Source organism: Triticum aestivum, chromosome 1D (assembly GCF_018294505.1).
Source record: "Triticum aestivum cultivar Chinese Spring chromosome 1D, IWGSC CS RefSeq v2.1, whole genome shotgun sequence".
Lineage (NCBI taxonomy): Eukaryota > Viridiplantae > Streptophyta > Magnoliopsida > Poales > Poaceae > Triticum > Triticum aestivum.
Window position 1 is genome coordinate 122,038,673 of NC_057796.1, and position 26,299 is coordinate 122,064,971.

Genomic DNA, 26,299 nt, shown 5'->3' on the forward strand with positions numbered 1-26,299 from the left:
ACTGGCTCAACCGTGTGCGATACTAGTGCGCTGAAATCACCACGACCGCGCAAGCGCGAGCAAAAGGGTGGAGGTACTGGCTCAACCGTGTGTGATGCAAGTGCGCTGAAATCACCACGACCGTGCAAGCACGAGCAAAGGGTGGAGGTACTGGTTCAACCGTGTGTGATGCAAGTGCGCTGAAATTACCACGACCGCGCAAGCGCGAGCAAAGGGTGGAGGTACTGGCTTAACCGTGTGCGATGCAAGTGCGCTGTAAAACCATCACCTGTGCAAGCTAAAGGCGGGTAAGTTTATTTGGAAATTAGGACGAACCGTGTGCGATAGACCAGCTAGCTAGAAATATAAAAACAAACTACCCGCCTTGAGCGTTGCAAAAATCGGCAGTTATGCGCCACTTTTCCTTATTATCATACACGCATATTGTTATTGGACCGTGCGCGATCTTGGGCACTCCCGCCCCGCATCAATTCCTTTACCCAAATTTTAGTAGCCGTCTTACTTCAACCGTCGCCCACACTCCTCCAGCACCAACCTTATAGTAAAATTGCAGTAGCCGAGGCATTTGAACCATTGCCCTCCCTCGTCCACCACCATCTCCACCCACCATTACTAAAATTTTCAGTAGCCGCGGCGTATCCTCAAACACCAACCCCCCTCCACAGTCCCCCACGCACTCCCTCCCCCCTCGAACCCTAGCTCACGGCCGCCACCCCCTGCCGGTCTGTCCGTTCCTCCTAGCTTAGATAATAAAGTCCAGGTTATCCAGCGATTCCAATACCGTCGCCCCACTCCCCTGAGTTTTTAGATGAGGCCTGCAGTGTCCCTCCCCGCCAGATCCACATCCCCTGCTCCAGAATGTCGCAGCCTAAGCTCGACCACGTATCCCAGGGAGCCCGACGAGCGTTCGGCCAAGAAGAGGTTTATCATGGCCTCTCCGGCGGATGTTGGTGAGGTGGCTGTCATTCGCCCCGACCTATCGATCCCGGAGCAACACGTCACCGCGGAAGCCGGCGAAGACGTTGACTACGTTGCCATGCCGAAGGCTTCATGTCAGCGGGCTAGCGTATTACTGGGGAAAGCTGGCTATGACATCAAGCTCGTCCATAGCGACGGCTTCACGCGGGCCATGTCACAGGTTAAGTGGTCCATCCCAAACCCCTCTGGTTCAACCGTCGTCGATCTCTTCGATGGCCCTGCCGCTGATCTCCTCCGCCAAGCGGTCAAGGATTTGCGAGCGTTATACGCCATCGATCCCATTTTGTCATTTCTGAAGGACACGTTCTACGGCGGCGGCTTGGAATCCTCAATTGCCAAGTCAGATCTAATCGACCACGACCACGAGGAGGGCAGCCACCAAGGTTCTTCCAAGGTGAAACAGCCCATCTGTGACATTAGAGAGCGCACCATGGGTCTGTGCTCTTCCAACTGGAAGGATCCCGTCCATGAAATGTGAGGCAACATTCTATCAGCAAATCTTACCTTTTCTAGCTTGCCAACCCGTACCCTTTGTTGTAGTAGCATCTGTCGTGTGGTGCTTTAACTGTGACGTGTTTAATTATTTCAGTTATGCAAAAATGTATTGTTCAATAGGGCTATGTGATGTTTAAGTATGAATTGTCCACTTCAGTTTCACGAATGGCTATATTTGGTTGTTTATAGTGAGTAGATGCCTTGTTTATCTGTATTTGGTTGTTAGGTTGGTTGGAGTGAGCATTTTTCTAGTTATCGAGCAGATGCCTTGTTTATATGTATTTGGTTCTTAGTTTGGTTGCAGTGAGCATTTGTCCAGTTATCAAGCAGATGCCTTGTTTATCTGTGTCTGGTTGTTAGGTTGGTTGAAGTGAGCATTTGTCCAGTTTTCAAGCATATGCCCTGTTTATCTGTATTTGCTTGTTAGGTTGGTTGCAGTGAGACTCTGTCTAGTTTTCAATGGCTATATTTGGTTGTTATACTGGTCATTTATGCCTTGTTTATTTCAGTCATTCACAATGTGTTGTTCATTATGTACAAGTCGGAACTGTGCCGCTCGACTACATCAATACCAGTTTGAACGGCTATATTTGGTTCCAGTTATTCCTGGTGTAGTTAACACATGCCCTTTATTTCAGTTTTACACATTTATCCAGTGTGATGTTTAAGCATTACCTACGTTCTATTCATTTTGAACAATACCAGTTTGAATTGCAATATTTGATGGCTGTTAAGCCTGCTGTCAGTAACATTGCCTTCCATTTTATATCTGCTTTAACAGCATGCTGAAACCAACACATTCAAGCTATCATTTGGAGATGATGTTGTTTACCTTTGCTATATTTGTTTGATGTTAAGGTTGCTGTACTTATCATGCCTTTCCACTACTTATGCAGGACAACAACGGGAGTGGCCACCATTTTCTGCCGAGGTTAGCTTCATCCCTCGGCTTGTACTCCCCCCGTTGTTCCATAATGTAGTGCATATAGATCCAGGCCTGGACACTTGTTAGCTTCTAATATTGACTTGTTGCTTGTAGGTACATATGCCCTTGGCAAGGATCCACGCATCGACCCTTTTTGCGTATGGGGCAATGAGATATTCATGAACAAGCATCAAGTGAGGAAACTGATAAGGATTATTAGCAAAAGGATACGAATGGTGGAAAGCAAATTATTTGTTTATGCTCTATCCAACACAACAGTGAGCTGTAGGATGGTAACTACAAACTCTGCAGCCTTCTCTTTTTACTGCCCATAATGAGTTGTTAGACAACAATGTCTGGATCTTTTTCGTTCCCAGTGGTTCCCGAAGCAGTTCACTCAAGATTACCTCGCAAAGTACATGATTGGTGGACACACAATGAAGGTTAAAGTATTTCATCCAGGCTACAATGAGCATCGAGAAGTCGTAATGAAAACAGTGAAGAATGGACGGGCAGCCATCACAAGGGGTTGGCCTAGAGTTGTGCGCGCATTACGCATGGAGGAGGGCACAATATGGGCATTCTGCTACACCTTCTCCAGCAACCAGAATGTCTTTCGCATCTCTCTTTACAGTCTTTAGTACAACTGTGGTTCACCATTCTTTACTTGGTGCTTCTGTAGTTCTTCAGTATATGTACCTGTGCATCGAATTATGCATTCGTGGTTGAACCTATATTTTTAATAAATGTGGTTGGATATGAAATAAGTGATGTGCCTACTTTGAAATTCAAAACATGTGATTTTTAAATTAGGGATTAATTAGGGATTACACTGCATACAGTTTGCGAAAGTGAAACGTCTGTGATAGACGTGGAGACCAGAAATGTTTCTAGGATCCACTACGTGTGCGATCAATCTCCACTGCACACACGACATCCTCTTGAAAACTGTTTGCGTTAGGCCACCTTGAGCAAACGTTTACCACATAAAAACTGTGTGTGATGGACAGCCTTTGCCACATAGTTTCTTCTACGCACCGTGTGTGATGCATTCAATAATGCAAACGATAAAATTGTTAATATTGTGGCAACGCTATCACAAACGATTTAACGGGAAAAATTATGTGTGATGTACCTGTGAACGGAAATGTTTTCCTTGGAGCGACTGTGTGGGATGTACATACGAACGAAAACGTTTAGCGGGGACTGACTGTGTGGGATGTACTTGCGACCGGAAACAATTTCACCTGTATAATTGTATTTTTAGCTCTACTGTATGTATTTCCATATTTGAGCGCTCGCCGGTCGCACATGACCACATTTTGCCGAGCGTGTGTGCTAGGAGGGCATATCCCCGACGGTTTCTGGGTCGTGTGGGAAGGACCCCCTATCACCGTCACTCACTAGGCGACGGTTCCAAATGCAGTCGCGGAAAGGGGTTTAAAACCGTTAGTATAGCACCGACGTGTACCAGTGATATCATGCAAAGTGAACACGGTAAGTTGGGTATAAGGAGACAAGTGGTATATAACCCATAGCTGTGTGAGAGCCAAGTAAAAGTGATGAGCGAAATCCTTGCACGAATGAAATGGTGGGAAGTATAATCCATAGTATCCCAAATTATCGTTGCTGTCAAGAGCTCGTTTTGTCAACTCATGGGATTGTGAAGTTGACAAGTATTCATGAGTACCTACACTCAACAAAGACAAAGGAAAAATTGTGTGTGCGTGGTATATGTACACAACATCCATTATGATGCGCACGTGCATGTGTTGGTTAGCACAAAATATCTAATGCTCAAATAAATGAGTTGCATGATATAGAAACATGTCATCCATCATGAAAGGTTTGTTTTTATGTATAGCATAATGGAGACTTGATGTCTACTACACAATTTGTTCTTGTAGACTCGTGTTGGGCCTCCAAGCACAGAGTTTTGTAGGACAGTGGAAATTTTCCCTCAAGTGGACGACCTAAGGTTTATGAATCCGTGGGAGGCGTAGGATGAAGATGGTCTCTCTCAAACAACCCTGCAACCAAATAACAAAAAGTATCTGAAGGAAATATGCCCTAGAGGCAATAATAAAGTTGTTATTTATATTTCCTTATATCATGATAAATGTTTATTATTCATGCTAGAATTGTATAAACCGGAAACTTAGTACATGTGTGAATACATAGACAAACAGAGTGTCACTAGTATGCCTCTACTTTTCTAGCTCGTTGAATCAAAGATGGTTAAGTTTCCTAACCATTGACATGAGTTGTCATTTGATTAACGGGATCACATCATTAGAGAATGATGTGATTGACTTGACCCATTCCGTTAGCTTAACATTTGATCATTTAGTATATTGCTATTGCTTTCTTCATGACTTATACATGTTCCTATGACTATGAGATTATGCAACTCCCGAATACCGGAGGAACACTCTGTGTGCTAGCAAACGTCACAACGTAACAGGGTGATTATAAAGGTTCTCTACAGGTGTCTCCGATGGTACTTGTTGAGTTGGCATAGATCGAGATTAGGATTTGTCACTCCGATTGTCGGAGAGGTATCTCTGGGCCCTCTCGGTAATGCACAACAATATAAGCCTTGCAAGCAATGTGACTAATGAGTTAGTTGCGGGATGATGCATCACGGAACGAGTAAAGAGACTTGTCGGTAACGAGATTGAACTAGGTATTGAGATACCGACGCTCGTATCTCGGGCAAGTAACATACCGATGACAAAGGCAACAACGTATGTTGTTATGTGGTTTGACCGATATAGATCTTCATAGAATATGTAGGAGCCAATATGAGCATCTAGGTTTCTCTATTGGTTATTGACCGGAGACATGTCTCGGCCATGTCCACATAGTTCTCGAACCCGTAGGGTCCGCACGCTTAACATTCGGTGACGGTCGGTATTATGAGTTCATGTGTTTTGATGTACCGAAGATAGTTTGGAGTCCCGGATGTGATCACGGACCTGATGAGGAGTCTCGAAATGGCCGAGACATAAAGATTCATATATTGGACGACTATATTCGGACACCCGATGAGTTCCGGGGATCACCGGATATTTATTGGAGTGCCGGGGGGTTATCGGAACCCCGGGGGATATAATGGGCCAACATGGGCCTAGTGGGAGAGAGAGGAGAGGGCCTAGGGCTGGCCGAGCGCCCCTCCCTGTTTGGGAGTCCGAATTGGACAAGGAGGGGGGCGGCGCCCCCTCTTTCCTCCCTCTCTCCCTCTCCTTCCTTCCCCCTTCCTCCTTCCTAGTTGAACTAGGAAAGGGGAGTCCTACTCCCACTAGGAGGAGGACTCCCCCCTCTCCTTGGCGTGCCCCAAGGCCGGCCAGCCTTCCCCCTTGCTCCTTTATATACGGGGGCAGGGGGCACCCTAGGACACACAAGTTGATTGTTCCAAGCCGTGTGCGGTGCCCCCCTCCACCATAATCCACCTCGGTCATATCGTCATAGTGCTTAGGCGAAGCCCTGCGCCGGTAGCTTCATCATCACCGTCATCACGCCGTCGTGCTGACGAAACTCTCCCTCGAAGCTCTACTGGATCGTGAGTTCGCGGGACGTCACCGAGCTGAACGTGTGCAGATCGCGGAGGTGTCGTACGCTCGGTACTAGGATCGGTCGATCGTGAAGACGCACGACTAAATCAACCGCGTTGTCATAACGCTTCCGCTTTCGGTCTACGATGGTACGTGGACAACACTCTCCCCTCTCATTGCTATGCATCACCATGATCTTGCGTGTGCGTAGGAATTTTTTTGAAATTACTACATTCCCCAACAGTGGCATCCGAGCCAGGTTTATGCGTAGATGTTATATGCACGAGTAGAACACAAGTGAGTTGTGGACGATACTAGTCATACTGCTTACCAGCATATCATACTTTGATTCGGCGGTATTGTTGGATGAAGCGGCCCGGACCGACATTACGCGTACGCTTACGCGAGACTGGTTCTACCAACGTGCTTCGCACATAGGTGGCTGGCGGTTGTCAGTTTCTCCAACTTTAGTTGAATCGAGTATGGCTACGCCCGGTCCTTGTTGAAGGTTAAAACAACACATACTTGATGAAATATCGTTGTGGTTTTGATGCGTAGGTAAGAACGGTTCTTGCTCAGCCCGTAGCAGCCACATAAAACTTGCAACAACAAAGTAGAGGACGTCTAACTTGTTTTTACAGGGCATGTTGTGATGTGATATGGTCAAGACATGATGCTAAATTTTATTGTATGAGATGATCATGTTTTGTAACGGAGTTATCGATAACTGGCAGGAGCCATATGGTTGTCGCTTTATTGTATGAAATGCAATCGCCATGTAATTGCTTTACTTTATCACTAAGCGGTAGCGATAGTCGTAGAAGCAATAGTTGGCGAGACTACAACGATGCTACGATGGAGATCAAGGTGTCGCGCCGGTGACGATGGTGATCATGACGGTGCTTTGGAGATGAAGATCAAAGGCACAAGATGATGATGGCCATATCATATCACTTATATTTATTGCATGTGATGTTTATCCTTTATGCATCTTATTTTGCTTAGTACGGCGGTAGCATTATAAGATGATCTCTCACTAAATTTCAAGGTACAAGTGTTCTCCCTGAGTATGCACTGTTGCGAAAGTTCGTCGTGCCGAGACACCACGTGATGATTGGGTGTGATAAGCTCTACGTTCACATACAACGGGTGCAAGCCAGTTTTGCACACGCAGAATACTCGGGTTAAACTTGACGAGCCTAGCATATGCAGATATGGCCTCGGAACACTGAGACCGAAAGGTTGAGCGTGAATCATATAGTAGATATGATCAACATAGTGATGTTCACCATTGAAAACTACTCCATCTCACGTGATGATCGGACATGGTTTAGTTGATATGGATCACGTGATCACTTAGATGATTAGAGAGATGTCTATCTAAGTGGGAGTTCTTTCGTAATATGTTTAATTGAACTTTAATTTATCATGAACTTAGTACCTGATAGTATTTTGCATGTCTATGTTGTTGTAGATAGATGGCCCGTGCTATTGTTCCGTTGAATTTTAATGCGTTCCTAGAGAAAGCTAAGTTGAAAGATGATGGTAGCAACTACACGGACTGGGTCCGTAACTTGAGGATTATCCTCATTGCTGCACAAAAGAATTACGTCCTGGAAGCACCGCTAGGTGCCAAACCTGCTGAAGGAAATATGCCCTAGAGGCAATAATAAAGTTATTATTTATTTCCTTATATCATGATAAATGTTTATTATTGATGCTAGAATTGTATTAACCGGAAACATGATACATGTGTGAATACATAGACAAACAGAGTGCCACTAGTATGCCTCTACTTGACTAGCTCGTTGATCAAAGATGGTTAAGTTTCCTAGCCATGGACATGAGTTGTCATTTGTTTAACGGGATCACATCATTAGGAGAATGATGTGATTGACTTGACCCATTCCGTTAGCTTAGCACTTGATCGTTTAGTATTCTGCTATTGCTTTCTTCATGACTTATACATGTTCCTATGACTATGAGATTATGCAACTCCCGTTTACCGGAGGAACACTTTGTGTGCTACCAAACGTCACAACGTAACTGGGTGATTATAAAGGTGCTCTACAGGTGTCTCCGAAGGTACTTGTTGGGTTGGCGTATTTCGAGATTAGGATTTGTCACTCCGATTGTCAGAGAGGTATCTCTGGGCCCACTCGGTAATGCACATCACTATAAGCCTTGCAAGCATTGTAACTAATGAGTTAGTTGCGGGATGATGTATTACGGAACGAGTAAATAGACTTGCCGGTAACGAGATTAAACTAGGTATTGAGATACCGACGATCGAATCTCGGGCAAGTAACATACCGGTGACAAAGGGAACAACGTATGTTGTTTTGCGGTTTGACCGATAAAGATCTTCGTAGAGTATGTAGGAGCCAATATGAGCATCCAGGTTCCGGTATTGGTTATTGACCGGAGACGTGTCTCGGTCATGGCTACATAGTTCTCGAACCCGTAGGGTCCGCACGCTTAAAGTTAGATGACGGTTATATTATGAGTTTATGTGTTTTGATGTACCGAAGGAGTTCGGAGTCCCGGATGAGATCAGGGACATGCCGAGGAGTCTCGAAATGGTCGAGGCATAAAGATCGGTATATTGGATGACTATATTCGGACATCGGAAAGGTTCCGAGTGATTCGGGTATTTTTCGGAGTACCGGAGAGTTACGGGAATTCGTATTGGGCCTTAATGGGTCATACGAGAAAGGAGAGAAAGGCCCCAAAGGGTGGCCGCACCCCTCCCCATGGACTAGTCCGAATTGGACTAGGGAAGGGGGGCGCCCCCTTCCTTCCTTCTCCTTCTCCCTTCCCTTCTCCTACTCCAACAAGGAAAGGAGGAGTCCTACTCCCGGTGGGAGTAGGACTTCCCCCTTGGCGCGCCCTCCTCCTAGGCCGGCCGCCTCCCCCCTTGCTCCTTTATATACGGGGGCAGGGGGCACCCCAAAGACACAACAATTGATCTATTGATCTCTTAGCCGTGTGCGGTGCCCCCCTCCACCATAATCCACCTCGATAATATCGTAGCGGTGCTTAGGCGAAGCCCTGCGTCGGTAGAACATCATCATCGTCACCACGCCGTCGTGCTGACGGAACTCTCCCTCAAAGCTCGGATGGATCGGAGTTCGAGGGACGTCATCGAGCTGAACGTGTGCTGAACTCGGAGGTGCCGTACGTTCGGTACTTGGATCGGTCGGATCGTGAAGACGTACGACTACATCAACCGCGTTGTGCTAACGCTTCCGCTTTCGGTCTACGAGGGTACGTTGACAACACTCTCCCCTCTCGTTGCTATGCATCACCATGATCTTGCGTGTGCATAGGATTTTTTTTGAAATTACTACGTTCCCCAACACCCGCTGCAAGAGCAACGCCAGATGTTATGAACGTCTGGCAGAGCAAAGCTGATGACTACTTGATAGTTCAGTGTGCCATGCTTTACGGCTTAGAAGCAGGACTTCGACGACGTTTTGAACGTCATGGAGCATATGAGATGTTCCAGGAGTTGAAGTTAATATTTCAAGCAAATGCCCGGATTGAGAGATATGAAGTCTCCAATAAGTTCTACAGCTGCAAGATGGAGGAGAATAGTTCTGTCAGTGAACATATACTCAAAATGTCTGGGTATAATAATCACTTGATTCAACTAGGAGTTAATCTTCCTGATGATGGTGTCATTGACAGAATTCTTCAATCACTGCCACCAAGCTACAAGATCTTCGTGATGAACTATAATATGCAAGGTATGGATAAGACAATTCCCGAGCTCTTCGCAATGCTAAAGGTTGCGGAGGTAGAAATCAAGAAGGAGCATCAAGTGTTGATGGTCAACATGTTGGGTAACGTAGCAGAAATTCAAAATTTTCTACGCATCACCAAGATCAATCTATGGAGTAATCTAGCAACGAGGGGAAGGGGAGTGCATCTACATACCATTGTAGATTGCGATGCGGAAGCGTTGCAAGAACGCGGATGAAGGAGCCGTACTCGTAGCGATTCAGATCGCGGTTGGTTCCGATCTAAGCACCGAAGAACGGTGCCTCCGCGTTCAACACACGTGCAGCCCGGTGACGTCTCCCACGCCTTGATCCAACAAGGAGAGAGGGAGAGGTTGGGGAAGACTCCATCCAGCAGCAGCACGACGGCGTGGTGGTGATGGAGGAGCGTGGCAATCCCGCAGGGCTTCGCCAAGCACCGCGGGAGAGGAGGAGGGAGAGAGGTAGGGCTGCGCCAAGAGAGACCGGAAAACTCATATATTTGCAGCCCCAAATACCTCAAGTATATATAGGGGCAGGGGAGGGGCTGCGCGCCCATCTAGGGTTCCCTCCCCAGGGGTGGCGGCAGCCCCCAAACCCATCTAGGGTGCGGCCAAGGGGAGGAGAGAGGGGGGGGCCACTAGGGTGGGCCTTAAGGCCCATCTGGACCTAGGGTTTGCCCCCTCCCACTCTTCCATGCGCCTTGGGCCTTGGTGGGGGGCGCACCAGCCCACCTGGGGCTGGTCCCCTCCCACACTTGGCCCACGCAGCCTTCTGGGGCTGGTGGCCCCACTTGGTGGACCCCCGGGACCCTCCCGGTGGTCCCGGTACATTACTGGTATCACCCGAAACTTTTCCGGTAACCAAAACAGGACTTCCCATATATAAATCTTTACCTCCGGACCATTCCGGAACTCCTCGTGACGTCCGGGATCTCATCCGGGACTCCGAACAACATTCGGTAACCACGTACATACTTTCCCTATATGTAACATCCCAAAATTCTAAATTTTGGAATGTTATAATAAACAGATAGATTGGATTGATTGTTTGATTGATTGAGTGAAATTGAGTGGAATTCGAAACTTTTTGAAAGTTAAATGAGAGGGAATAAAAGGACTTTCCCAAACTTTCATTTTTGCTGTTATGATCTCCATGAATTCAAATTCTTTTCACCACAAAAACCCTGGAGAGAGGATGACATGACTTCTTCCATTTATTTAAATGACAAGGGGTGTTGAAAATATTTGAATTTTATTTGAAAATATTTTTCATTTCTGAAACTTTATGCAACTCAATGATTTTCACGAGAGAAGATAAAATGACTTCTTCAAAACAAATGAAATATGAGTTGGGAGTTTCAAAGGATTAAAATCAAAGTCCCATTGAAATTATTTTCAATATTGGAGTTATTTGAGTTTTATTCAAATTATTTTTCTCCAAAAACAAAATATACAGAAAATAGGGTAACATGATTCCCTACATTAGAAAATTGGAGAAAAACAAATTTGAAATCATTTTGGTATTTTTAAAATGATTTTTATTGGATTTTAATAAGGCAGCAGCACTGTTTGATTTATTAAAATTTGTGTGAATTTTATTTGACTTTACAAAAATGTCCACGTTGTAGGAAATCTTTTTCTGAAAAATTTGATATATTATATGCCTATATAATATTTTACTTTTATTTGTTTTTATTTTGTTTGTCGGAGTTTAAAAAAAAAACTCTCTGCCGACCGGGCCGGCCCAGCGCCCGAGCCAGGCCGCGGCCCAGCCGGCCCACGCTGCTCGCCCCCGAGCCCCGAGCGGGACTCCTCCCGCCGCACGCCGCCGCACCGCCTCGGCGTTTGTGCCCCGGCCGGACTCCCTCCGCCGCCTCTCCTCTGCCCCTCCCGCACGCCACCGCGCCGCCCCTCCCCCTCTTAAATAGCGCCGCCCCGCCCCTCTCTTCTCGTCCGCCGCCACCGCACCCTGCACTCGCCGGAGATTGCCGCCGCCGCCGAGCCTCGTCGCCGACGCCCTGCTCCGCCCCGCCACTCCCGACCGACGCCGCCCCCTCCATCCTCACCGCCGCGCCGCGCCGAGCCCCCTGACGCCCTCGCCGCCGTCGGAGACCCACCGGAGCTCGCCGCCCTCGCCTTGCCCGCGCGCCGCCGTCGCCGGAGCACGCCACTGCCCCGACCTCGCCGGACCCGATCCGCCGCGAACCGGTATAACCGCCGCCCCGGTTTTCTCGGTTTTCCTTATGTTCGGTTTTTTTTTAAAAAAAACCCTAGCCTAGATCTGTTTTTTTAGGTTTTACTAAACAGTGAACGTTCTCTGTTTGGAACTAGTTAGCGAGCGTTCGCTATTTAGACTTTTCCTTTTATTTTAGTTTTCTGCCAGGGACCCGTTTGTGATGATTTTATTTACAGATTAGTCCTTGATTTTCAAACGGTCACAAATTTTTACTCGTTTGTCCAAATCCAACGAAACCAAGGCCCACGTCTTCGTTATGATCTCCTCTATCCAGTAAAACAACTTAAACATGTTTTTGAAAGTTTTAAAAAATTTGAATTCAAACAGATTTGTATTCAAACTTCTTTTGTTCATAACTTAAGTTTCGTAACTCCGTTTGAGTTGATTCTTTTTGCAAATCGAAGCTCTTGACCTAAACTTTCTGATAAGGCCAAATTCATATAATTTTGGTACTGTTAGAAATTGTTTTATGTTGCAAGAGTTAATTGCTTGGTTTTGAAGTTTTCCGAATTGTTTTCCTCGTTCTTTCTGATCTTTTGAGTGATTGCTTATGTGTGGTTACTATTGCTTGCTTACGATAGATTGACCGGAGTGTGACGAGTAGATCTATCAAGAGTTTTGAGTGCGAATTATCCTCATCATCATTGCAGGCAAGTTCACACTTTGATCATACCCCGTTCATACCCAGTTTTATTTGCATTAGATCTATTCCCTCAAACACTTGCATGATTAGGATCTAATTAAACTGTGGGTATTAGGAAGTAGTTGAGGTAGTACCTATTACCTGTTCTTTTATCAAACCCTTGGGAGTTACTTCTACGTTGCTTTTATTATTGCCATGCTATGCTCGTAGACGTGGATTTGGGTTTGAGTGATATCCATGACAGATGTGAGATGTTTATTAATGGTTCAACTTAAGGTGGCAACTAAAACTCACATCTGGGTGGATTGAGGCACCTGGAGAACCCAGTGTTGTCTGTATGTATAAGGTCCGCCACCCAGGCTCAAAGGGATCATAAGATTATTCATGCTAGAAACTTCCGTGTGCAGCCGCAAGCTATTATGGGCTCTAGCATAGCTGAGTAGGTTACAGGATCTCTTGAAGAGGTGGACTAGCAGATGTAGGGGAAAGTAGGTGTACCGGTCCATCCAGAGTAGAGAGTGACTGTTTCTGAAAGACTGTGTCTCGGTCATCCGTTTCTCAAACATCATGCAGTGCGAGAATCAAGCGGAGGCGATCGAGTCTTGTGGGGAAAAGTGCACAAACCTCTGCAGAGTGTACAAACTAATCATGATTAGCCGTGTCCCCGGTTATGGACAACTTGAGTATCTAGTACCTGGATTATCATTTGTATCTCATCACCGTGATATTTATAATTAATTTTGTTGGGTTAATGATGTTACTTAATTGGGATTGAGATGCTGTCAACCATCTCAATGTTTCACAACCACCATGATAGTTAAATAAAATTTATTCCTTTGCAGTAGGGAAAAATTGGCTTTTCGCAAAAACATTATAACCATAGAGCTTTTCCACCAGCCATATATGCATGTAGTGATAGCCTTTGTTCATCATTTCTCTATGGTGTGAATTTGCCAGTACATTCCATGTGCTGACCCGTTTTCGGGCTGCAACATTTCATGTTGCAGGATATCTTACGACGAGTAAGTGATACGTTAGGGTTACGATTTCTACACTCAACTTTGCCGTTGGTGTTGATGGGAATCCACAACCTTGTTACTTCCGCTATTTTGGATTGAGGTAATAGTATTTATGTTACTTTATACATGTGATTTACCTTTGTTATAAATCCTCGAGTACTGTGTGTGTCAGCATACCGATCCAGGGATGACACTTAAGCACAGAGACTTGATCCATTCGGGTCGGGTCGCTACACTATAACCCTAGCGTCATCGAACCTTAAGTGTGTAGACCCTACGGGTTCGGGAACCATGCAGACATGACCGAGACCTGGATACCCATGTTGGCTCCCACATGTTCCACGATGATCTCATCGGATGAACCACGATGTCGGGGATTCAATCAATCCCGTATACAATTCCCTTTGTCTATCGGTATGTTACTTGCCCGAGATTCGATCGTCGATATCCCGATACCTTGTTCAATCTCGTTACCGGCAAGTCTCTTTACTCGTTCCGTAACTCACATCATCCCGTGATCAACTCCTTGGTCACACTATGCACATTATGATGATGTCCTACCGAGTGGGCCCAGAGATACCTCTCCGTTTACACGAAGTGACAAATCCCAGTCTCGATTGTGCCAACCCAACAGACACTTTCGGAGATACCTGTAGTGCACCTTTATAGCCACCCAGTTACGTTGTGACGTTTGGTACACCCAAAGCATTCCTACGGTATCCGGGAGTTGCACAATCTCATGGTCTAAGGAAATGATACTTGACATTAGAAAAGCTCTGAGCAAACGAACTACACGATCTTGTGCTAGGCTTAGGATTGGGTCTTGTCCATCACATCATTCTCCTAATGATGTGATCCCGTTATCAACGACATCCAATGTCCATGGTCAGGAAACCGTAACCATCTATCGATCAAAGAGCTAGTCAACTAGAGGCTTACTAGGGACATGGTGTTGTCTATGTATCCACACATGTATCTGAGTTTCCTATCAATACAATTCTAGCATGGATAATAAACGATTATCATGAACAAGGAAATATAATAATAACCTATTTATTATTGCCTCTAGGGCATATTTCCAACAGTCTCCCACTTGCACTAGAGTCAATAATCTAGTTCACATCACCATGTGATTAACACTCACAGGTCACATCACCATGTGACCAACACCCAAGAGTTTACTAGAGTCAACAATCTGGTTCACATCACTATGTGATTAACACTCAATGGGTTCTGGTTTGATCATGTTATGCTTGTGAGAGAGGTTATTAGTCAACGGGTCGGAACCCTTCAGATCCGTGTGTGCTTTACGAATATCTATGTCATCTTGTGGATGCTACCACGCGCTACTTGGAGCCATTTCAAATAATTGCTCTACTATACGAATCCGGTTTACTACTCAGAGTCATCCGGATTAGTGTCAAAGTTTGCATCGACATAACCCTTTACGACGAACTCCTCTTCACCTCCATAATCGAGAAAATTCCTTAGTCCACTAGATACTAAGGACAAGTTCGACCGCTGTCATGTGATCCATTCCCGGATCACTATTGTACCCCTTGACCAACTCATGGCAAGGCACACTTCATGTGCGGTACACAGCATAGCATACTGTAGAGCCTACGTCTAAAGCATAGGGGACGACCTTCGTCCTGTCTCTCTCTTCTGCTGTGGCCAGGTCTTGAGTCTTACTCAATACTCACGCCTTGTAACACAGCCAAGAACTCCTTCTTTGCTGACCTATTTTGAACTCTTTCAAAATCATGTCAAGGTGTGCGTTCTTTGAAAGTATCATCGGGCGTCTTGATCTATCTCTATAGATCTTGATGCCCAATATGTAAGCAGCTTTTATCCAGGTTTTCCTTTGAAAAACTCCTTTCAAACAACCCTTTATGCTTTCCGGAAATTTTACATCATTTCGGATCAACAATATGTCATTCACATATACTTATCAGAAATGTTGTAGCCCTCCCACTCACTTTATTGTAAATACAAGTTTCTAACAAACTTTGTATAAACCCAAAAACTTTGATCACTCCATCAAAGCTTATATTCTGACTCCGAGATGCTTGCTCTAATCCATGGAAGGATCGCTGGAGCTAGCATAGCTTTTAGCATCCTTAGGATCGACAAAACCTTTCTGATTGTATCACATACAACCGTTCCTTACGAAAACTGGTAAGGAAACTTGTTTTTACATCCATCTGCCAGATTTCATAAATGCAGCTAATGCTAACATGATTCCGACGGACTTAAGCATCGCTACGGATGAGAAAATCTCATCGTAGTCAACTCCTTGAACTTGTGGAAATACTCTTTGCCACAAGTCGAGCTTCATAGACGGTAACATTACCGTCCACGTCCGTCTTCTTCTCAAAGATCCATTTATCTCGGATTTCATGGCTTCTAACCATTTGTCGGAATATGGGCCCACCATCGCTTCTCCATAGCTCGTAGGTTCAGTATTGTCCAACAACATGATATCTCAGACAGGATCACGTACCACTCTGAAGGAGCACGCATCCTCGTCGTCCTACGAGGTTTGGTAGTGACTTGATCCGAAGTTTCATGATCACTATCATAAGCTTCCACTTCAATTGGTGTAGGTGCCACAGGAACAACTTCCTGTGCCCTGCTACACACTAGTTGAAGTGACGGTTCAATAATCTTATCAAGTCTCCACCATCCTCCCACTCAGTTCTTTCGAGAGAAACTTTTCCTCGAGAAAGGACTCGTTTATAGAAGCAATTACTTTTGCTTCCAGATCTGAAATAGGAGGTATACCCAACTGTTTTGGGTATTCTATGAAGATGCATTTATCCGCTTTGGGTTCGAGCTTATCAGCCTGAAACTTTTTCACATAAGCGTCGCAGCCCCAAACTTTTAAGAAACGACAACTTAGGTTTCTCTAAACGGTGTCGTATCAACGGAATTGCGTGGTGCCCTATTTAAAGTGAATGCGGTTGTCTCTAATGCCTAACCCATAAACGATAGTGGTAATTCGATAAGAGACATCATGGTATGCACCATATCCAATAGGGTGCAGTTATGATGTTCGGACACACCATCACACTATGGTGTTCCAGGCGGTATTAATTGTGAAACACTTTCCACAATGTCTTAATTGTGTGCCAAACTCGTAACTCAGATACTCATCTCTATGATCATATCACAGACATTTTATCCTCTTGTCACGACAATCTTGAACTTCACTCTGAAATTACTTGAACCTTTCAATAATTCAGACTTGTGTTTCATCAAGTAAATACACTCAGCATCTACTCAAATCATCTGTGAAGTAAGAACATAACGATATCCACTGCATGCCTCAGCACTCATTGGACTGCATACATCAAAATGTATTACTTCCAATAAGTTGCTCTCTTGTTCCATCTTACTGAAAACGAGGTCTTTCAGTCATCTTGCCCATGTGGCATGATTTGCATGTCTCAGGTGATTCAAAATCAAGTGAGTCCAAACGATCCATCTACATGGAGTTTCTTCATGCATATATACCAATAGACATGGTTCGCATGTCTCAATCTTTTCAAAAATGACTGAGTCCAAAGATCCATCTACATGGAGCTTCTTCATGCGTTCTATACCAATTATGACTCAAATGGCAGTGCCACAAGTATGTGGTACTATCATTACTATCTTATATCTTTTGGCATGAACATGTGTATCACTACGATCGAGATTCATTTTAGGTGCAAGACCATTGAAGGTATTATTCAAATAAACAGAGTAACCATTATTCTCCTTAAATGAATAACCGTATTGCAATAAACATAATCCAATCATGTTTATGCTCAACGCAAACTCCAAATAACAATTATTTGGGTTTAACACCAATCTCGATGGTAGAGGGAGCATGCGATGCTTGATCACATCAACCTTGGAAACACTTCCAACACATATCGTCATCTCACCTTTAGCTAGTCTCTGTTTATTCCGCAGCTTTTATTTCGAGTTACTAACACTTAGCAACCGAACCGGTATCTAATACCCTGGTGCTGCTAGGAGTACTAGTAAAGTACACATTCATATAACGTATATCCAATATACTTCTGTCGACCTTGCCTGCCTTCTCATCTACCAAGTATCTAGGGTAGTACTGCTTCAGTGACCGTTCCCCTCATTACAGAAGCACTTAGTCTCGGGTTTGGGTTCAACCTTGGGATTCTTCACTAGAGCAGCAAATGATTTGCTGTTTCATGAAGTATCCCTTTTGCCCTTACCCTTCTTGAAACTAGTGGTTTTACTAACCATCAACAATTGATGCTCCTATTTGATTTCTACTTTCGCGGTGTCAAACATCGCGAGTTGCTCAAGGATCATCATCCATCCCTGATATGTTATAGTTCATCATGAAGCTCTAATAGCTTGGTGGCAGTGACTATGGAGAACCATCACTATCTCATCTGGAAGATTAACTCCCACTCGATTCTAGCGATTGTGGCACTCAGACAATCTGAGCACACGCTCAACGATTGAGCTTTTCTCCCTTAGTCTGCAGGCTTAAGAAACTTGTCAGAGGTCTCATACCTCTTGACGCGGGCATTAGTCTGAAATCCCAATTTCAGTCTTCAGAACATCTCATATGTTCTGCGACGTTTCAAAAACGTCTCTGGTGCCACAATTCTAAACCGTTAGCATTACCACTGAACTATCACGTAGTCATCAAAAACGTGTATGTCAGATGTTTCGTAACATCTACAGACGACGCTGAGGTTCAGCACACCGAGCGGTGCATTAAGGACATAAGCCTTCTGTGCAGCAATGAGGACAATCCTCAGTTTACGGACCCAGTCCGCATAATTGCTACTATCAACTTTCAACTAAATTTTCTCTAGGAACATATCTTAAACAGTAGAACTAAAGTGCAAGATATGACATGATTTGGAAAGACTTTTTGACTATGTTCATGATAATGAAGTTCATCTGATTATTGAACTCCCACTCAGATAGACATCCCTCTAGTCATCTAAGTGATACATGATCCGAGTCAAACTAGGCCTTGTCCGATCATCACGTGAGACGGACTAGTCATCATCGGTGAACATCTCCATGTTGATCGCATCTACTATACGACTCATGTTCGACCCTTCGGTCTCTTGTGTTCCGAGGCCATGTCTGTACATGCTAGGCTCGTCAAGTCAACCTAAGTGTTTCGCATGTGTTCCGAGGCCATGTCTGTACATGCCAGGCTCGTCAACACCCGTTGTATTCGAACATTAGAATCTATCACACCCAATCATCACGTGGTGCTTCGAAACAACGAACCTTCGCAACGGTGCACAGTTAGGGGGAACACGTCTCTTGAAATTTTAGTGAGGGATCATCTTACTTACTACCGTCGTTCTAAGCAAATAAGATGCAAAACATGATAAACATCACATGCAATCAAATAGTGACATGATATGGCCAATATCATTTTGCTCCTTTGATCTCCATCTTCAGGGCACCATGATCATCTTTGTCACCGGCATGACACCATGATCTCCATCATTGTGTCTTCATGAAGTTGTCACGCCAACGATTACTTCTACTTCTATGGCTAACGCGTTTAGCAATAAAGTAAAGTAATTTACATGGCGTTATTCAATGACACGCAGGTCATACAAAAAATAAAGACAACTCCTATGGCTCCTGCCGGTTGTCATACTCATCGACATGCAAGTCGTGATTCCTATTACAAGAACATGATCAATCTCATACATCACATATATCATTCATCACATCCTTTTGGCCATATCACATCACATAGCACATGCTGCAAAAACAAGTTAGACGTCCTCTAATTGTTGTTGCAAGTTTTTACGTGGCTTGTATAGGTTTTTAGCAAGAACCTTTCTTACCTACGTAAAACCACAACGTGATATAGCCAATTTCCATTTACCCTTCATAAGGACCCTTTTCATCGAATCCGTTCCGACTAAAGTGGGAGAGACAGACACCCGCTAGCCACCTTATGCAACTAGTGCATGTCAGTCGGTGGAACCTGTCTCACGTAAGCGTACGTGTAAGGTCGGTCCGGGCCGCTTCATCCCACAATGCCGCCGAAACAAGATAAGACTAGTAGCGGCAAGAAGAATTGGCAACATCTACGCCCACAACTGCTTTGTGTTCTACTCGTGCATAGAAACTACGCATAGACCTAGCTCATGATGCCACTGTTGGGTAACGTAGCAGAAATTCAAAATTTTCTACGCATCACCAAGATCAATCTATGGAGTAATCTAGCAACGAGGGGAAGGGGAGTGCATCTACATACCATTGTAGATCGCGATGCGGAAGCGTTGCAAGAACACGGATGAAGGAGCCATACTCGTAGCGATTCAGATCGCGGTTGGTTCCGATCTAAGCACCGAAGAACGGTGCCTCCGCGTTCAACACACGTGCAGCCCGGTGACGTCTCCCACGCCTTGATCCAGCAAGGAGAGAGGGAGAGGTCGGGGAAGACTCCATCCAGCAGCAGAACGATGGCGTGGTGGTGATGGAGGAGCGTGGCAATCCCGCAGGGCTTCGCCAAGCACCGCGGGAGAGGAGGAGGGAGAGAGGTAGGGCTGCGCCAAGAGAGACCGGAAAACTCATATATTTGCAGCCCCAAATACCTCAAGTATATATAGGGGAAGGGGAGGGGCTGCGCCCCCATCTAGGGTTCCCTCCTCAGGGGTGGCGGCAGCCCCCAAACCCATCTAGGGTGCGGCCAAGGGGAGGAGAGAGGGGGGCGCCACTAGGGTGGGCCTTAAGGCCCATCTGGACCTAGGGTTTGCCCCCTCCCACTCTCCCATGCGCCTTGGGCCTTGGTGGGGGGCGCACCAGCCCACCTGGGGCTGGTCCCCTCCCACACTTGGCCCACGCAGCCTTCTGGGGCTGGTGGCCCCACTTGGTGGACCCCCGGGACCCTCCCGGTGGTCCCGGTACATTACCGATATCACCCGAAACTTTTCCGGTGACCAAAACAGGACTTCCCATATATAAATCTTTACCTCCGGACCATTCCGGAACTCCTCGTGACGTCTGGGATCTCATCCGGGACTCCGAACAACATTCGGTAACCACGTACATACTTTCCCTATAACCCTAGCGTCATCGAACCTTAAGTGTGTAGACCCTACGGGTTCGGGAACCATGCAGACATGACCGAGACGTTCTCCGGTCAATAACCAACAGCGGGATCTGGATACCCATGTTGGCTCCCACATGTTCCACGATGATCTCATCGGATGAACCACGATGTCGGGGATTCAATCAATCCCGTATACAATTCCCTTTATCTATCGGTATGTTACTTGCCCGAGATTCGATCGTCGGTATCCCGATACCTTGTTCAATCTCGTTACCGGCAAGTCTCTTTACTCGTTCCGTAACTCACATCATCCCGTGATCAACTCCTTGGTCACACTGTGCACATTATGATGATGTCCTACCGAGTGGGCCCAGAGATACCTCTCCGTTTACACGGAGTGACAAATCCCAGTCTCGATTCGTGCCAACCCAACAGACACTTTCGGAGATACCTGTAGTGCACCTTTATAGCCACCCAGTTACGTTGTGACGTTTGGTACACCCAAAGCATTCCTACGGTATCCGGGAGTTGCACAATCTCATGGTCTAAGGAAATGATACTTGACATTAGAAAAGCTCTGAGCAAACGAACTACACGATCTTGTGCTAGGCTTAGGATTGGGTCTTGTCCATCACATCATTCTCCTAATGATGTGATCCCGTTATCAACGACATCCAATGTCCATGGTCAGGAAACCGTAACCATCTATCGATCAACGAGCTAGTCAACTAGAGGCTTACTAGGGACATGGTGTTGTCTATGTATCCACACATGTATCTGAGTTTCCTATCAATACAATTCTAGCATGGATAATAAACGATTATCATGAACAAGGAAATATAATAATAACCTATTTATTATTGCCTCTAGGGCATATTTCCAACACAACAAGACCACCAGTTTCAAGAAAAAGGGTAAAGGGAAGAAGGGGAACTTCAGGAAGAACGGCAAGCAAGTTGCTGCTCAAGGGAAGAAGCCCAAGTCTGGACCTAAGTCTGAGACTGAGTGCTTCTACTGCAAAGGGACATGTCACTTGAAGCGGAACTGCCCCAAGTATTTGGCGGATAAGAAGGATGGCAAGGTGAACAAAGGTATATATGATATACATGTTATTGATGTGTACCTTACTAATGCTCGCAGTAGCACCTGAGTATTTGATACTGGTTCTGTTGCTAATATTTGCAACTCGAAACAGGGACTACAGATTAAGCGAAGATTGGCGAAGGACGAGGTGACGATGCGCGTGGGAAACGGTTCCAAAGTCGATGTGATCGCCGTCGGCACGCTACCTCTACCTCTACCTTCGGGATTAGTATTAGACCTAAATAATTGTTATTTGGTGCCAGCGTTGAGCATGAACATTATATCTGGATCTTGTTTGATGCAAGACGGTTATTCATTTAAATCAGAGAATAATGGTTGTTCTATTTATATGAGTAATATCTTTTATGGTCATGCACCCTTGAAGAGTGGTCTATTTTTATTGAATCTCGATAGTAGTGATACACATATTCATAATATTGAAGCCAAAAGATGCAGAGTCGATAATGATAGTGCAACTTATTTGTGGCACTGCCGTTTGGGTCATATTGGTGTAAAGCACATGAAGAAACTCCATTCTTATGGACTTTTGGAATCACTTGATTATGAATCACTTGGTACTTGCGAACCATGCCTCATGGGCAAGATGACTAAAACTCCATTCTCCGGAACAATGGAGCGAGCAACAGATTTGTTGGAAATCATACATACTGATGTATGTGGTCCAATGAATGTTGAGGCTCGCGGCGGGTATCGTTATTTTCTCACCTTCCCAGATGATTTGAGCAGATATGGGTATATCTACTTGATGAAGCATAAGTCCGAAACATTTGAAAAGTTCAAAGAATTTCAGAGTGAAGTGGAAAATCATCGTAACAAGAAAATAAAGTTTCTACGATCTGATCGTGGAGGAGAATATTTGAGTTATGAGTTTTGTCTTCATTTGAAACAATGCGGAATAGTTTCGCAACTCACGCCACCCGAAACACCACAGCGTAATGGTGTGTCCAAACGTCGTAATCGTACTTTACTGGATATGGTGCGATCTATGATATCTCTTACTGATTTACCGCTATCGTTTTGGGGTTATGCTTTAGAGACAACTGCATTCACGTTAAATAGGGCACCATCTAAATCCGTTGAGACGACACCTTATGAACTATGGTTTGACAAGAAACCAAAGTTGTCGTTCCTTAAAGTTTGGGGCTGTGATGCTTATGTGAAAAAGCTTCAACCTGATAAACTCGAACCCAAATCGGAGAAATGTGTCTTCATAGGATACCCAAAGGTGACTGTTGGGTACACCTTCTATCACAGATCGGAAGGCAAGACATCCGTTGCTAAGAATGGATCCTTTCTAGAGAAGGAGTTTCTCTCGAAAGAAGTGAGTGGGAGGAAAGTAGAACTTGATGAGGTAATTGTACCTGCTCCCTTATTGGAAAGTAGTTCATCACAGAAATCTGTTCCTGTGACTGCTACACCAATTAGTGAGGAAGCTAATGATGATGATCATGTAACTTCAGATCAAGTTACTACCGAACCTCGTAGGTCAACCAGAGTAAGATCCGCACCAGAGTGGTACGGTAATCCTGTTCTGGAGGTCATGTTGCTTGACCATGACGAACCTACGAACTATGAGGAAGTGATGATGAGCCCAGATTCTGCGAAATGGCTTGAGGCCATGAAATCTGAGATGGGATCCATGTATGAGAACAAAGTGTGGACTTTGGTTGACTTGCCCGATGATCGGCAAGCCATCGAGAATAAATGGATCTTCAAGAAGAAGACTGACGCTGACGGTAATGTTACTGTCTACAAAGCTCGACTTGTTGTGAATGGTTTTCGACAAGTTCAAGGAGTTGACTACGATGAGACTTTCTCACCCGTAGCGATGCTTAAGTCCGTCCGAATCATGTTAGCAATTGCTGCATTTTATGATTATGAAATTTGGCCAATGGATGTAAAGACTACATTCCTGAATGGATTTCTGGAAGAAGAGTTGTATATGATGCAACCTGAAGGTTTTATAGATCCAAAGGGTGCTAACAAAGTGTGCAAGCTCCAGCGATCCATTTATGGACTGGTGCAAGCATCTCGGAGTTGGAATAAACGTTTTGATACAAAGCATATGGTTTTATACAGACTTTTGGAGAAGCCTGCATTTACAAGAAAGTGAGTGGGAGCTCTGTAGCATTTCTAATATTATATGTGGATGACATATTATTGATTGGAAATGATATAGAATTTCTGGATAGCATAAAAGGATACTTGAATAAGAGTTTTTCAATGAAAGACCTCGGTGAAGCTGCTTATATATTGGCCATCAAGATCTATAGAGATAGATCAAGACGCTTAATTGGACTTTCACAGAGCACATACCTTGACAAAGTTTTGAAGAAGTTCAAAATGGATCAAGCAAAGAAAGGGTTCTTGCCTGTGTTACAAGGTGTGAAGTTGAGTCAGACTCAATGCCCGACCACTGCAGAAGATAGAGAGAAACTGAAAGGTGTTCCCTATGCTTCAGCCATAGGCTCTATCATGTATGCAATGCTGTGTACCAGACCTGATGTGTGCCTTGCTATTAGTTTAGCAGGGAGGTACCAAAGTAATCCAGGGATGGATCATTGGACAGCGGTCAAGAACATCCTGAAATACCTGAAAAGGACTAAGGATATGTTTCTCGTTTATGGAGGTGACAAAGAGCCTATGGCAAAGGAATCCAGATTTCACAAGAGAACCAAGCACATCAAGAGGCGCTTCAATTCCATCCGCGATCAAGTCAAGGAGGGAGACATAGAGATTTGCAAGATACATACGGATCTGAATGTTGCAGACCCGTTGACTAAGCCTCTATCACAAACAAAACATGATCAACACCAAGACTCCATGGGTGTTAGAATCATTACTGTGTAATCTAGATTATTGACTCTAGTGCAAGTGGGAGACTGAAGGAAATATGCCCTAGAGGCAATAATAAAGTTGTTATTTATATTTCCTTATATCATGATAAATGTTTATTATTCATGCTAGAATTGTATTAACCGGAGACTTAATACATGTGTGAATACGTAGACAAACAGAGTGTCACTAGTATGCCTCTACTTGACTAGCTCGTTGAATCAAAGATGGTTAAGTTTCCTAAACATTGTCATGCGTTGTCATTTGATTAACGGGATCACATCATTAGAGAATGATGTGATTGACTTGACCCATTCCGTTAGCTTAGCATTTGATCGTTTAGTATATTGTTATTGCTTTCTTCATGACTTATAGATGTTCCTATGACTATGAGATTATGCAACTCCCGAATACCGTAGGAACACTTTGTGTGCTACCAAACATCACAACGTAACTGGGTGATTATAAAGGTGCCCTAAGGTGTCTCTGATGGTACTTGTTAAGTTGGTATAGATCGAGATTAGGATTTGTCACTCCGATTGTTGGAGAGGTATCTCTGGGCCCTCTCGGTAATGCACATCAATATAAGCCTTGCAAGCAATGTGACTAATGAGTTAGTTGCGGGATGATGCATTACGGAACGAGTGAAGAGACTTGCCGGTAACAAGATTGAACTAGGTATTGAGATACCGACGATCGAATCCCGGGCAAGTAACATACCGATGACAAAGGGAACAACGTATGTTGTTATGCAATTTGACCGATAAATATCTTCGTAGAATATGTAGGAGCCAATATGAGCATCCAGGTTCCGCTATTGGTTTTTGACCGGAGACATGTCTCGGTCATGTCTACATAATTCTCGAACCCGTAGGGTCCGCACGCTTAACGTTCGGTGACGATCGGTATTATTTTATGTGTTTTGATGTACCGAAGATAGTTCGGAGTCCCGGATGTGATCACGGACACGACGGGGAGTCTCGAAATGGTCGAGACATAAAGATTGATATACTAGACGACTATATTTGGACACCGGATGAGTTCCGGGGATCACCGGATATTTATCGGAGTGCCGGGGGCTTATCGGAACCCCCGGGGGATATAATGGGCCAACATGGGCCTTGTGGGAGAGAGAGGAGAGGGCCTAGTGCTGCCCCCCCTTGGGAGTCCGAATTGGACAAGGAGGGGGGGCGGCGCCCCCTCTTTCTTCCCTCTCTCCCTCTCCTTCCTTCCCCCATCCTCCTTCCTAGTTGAACTAGGAAAGGGGAGTCCTACTCCCACTAGGAGGAGGACTCCCCCCTCTCCTTGGCGTGCCCCAAAGCCGGCCGACCTCCCCCCTTGCTCCTTTATATACGGGGGCAGGGGGCACCCTAGGACACACAAGTTGATTGTTCCAAGCCGTGTGCGGTGCCCCCCTCCACCATAATCCACCTCGGTCATATCGTCGTAGTGCTTAGGCGAAACCCTGCGCCGGTAGCTTCGTCATCACCGTCCTGCTGACGAAACTCTCCCTCGAAGCTCTACTGGATCGTGAGTTCGCGGGACGTCACCAAGCTGAACGTGTGCAGATCGCGGAGGTGCCGTACGTTCGGTACTAGGATCGGTCGATCGTGAAGACGTACGACTACATCAACCACGTTGTCATAACGCTTCCACTTTCGGTCTACGAGGG

At 45.1% G+C, this 26,299-nt stretch overlaps 1 pseudogene; it reads left to right on the forward strand.

The window, feature by feature from the left end:
- The window catches only part of LOC123166672 (uncharacterized), a 61,168-nt pseudogene extending 34,877 nt beyond the window's left edge, over positions 1-26,291 (forward strand).
- The last annotated feature ends 8 nt before the right edge of the window (positions 26,292-26,299 follow it).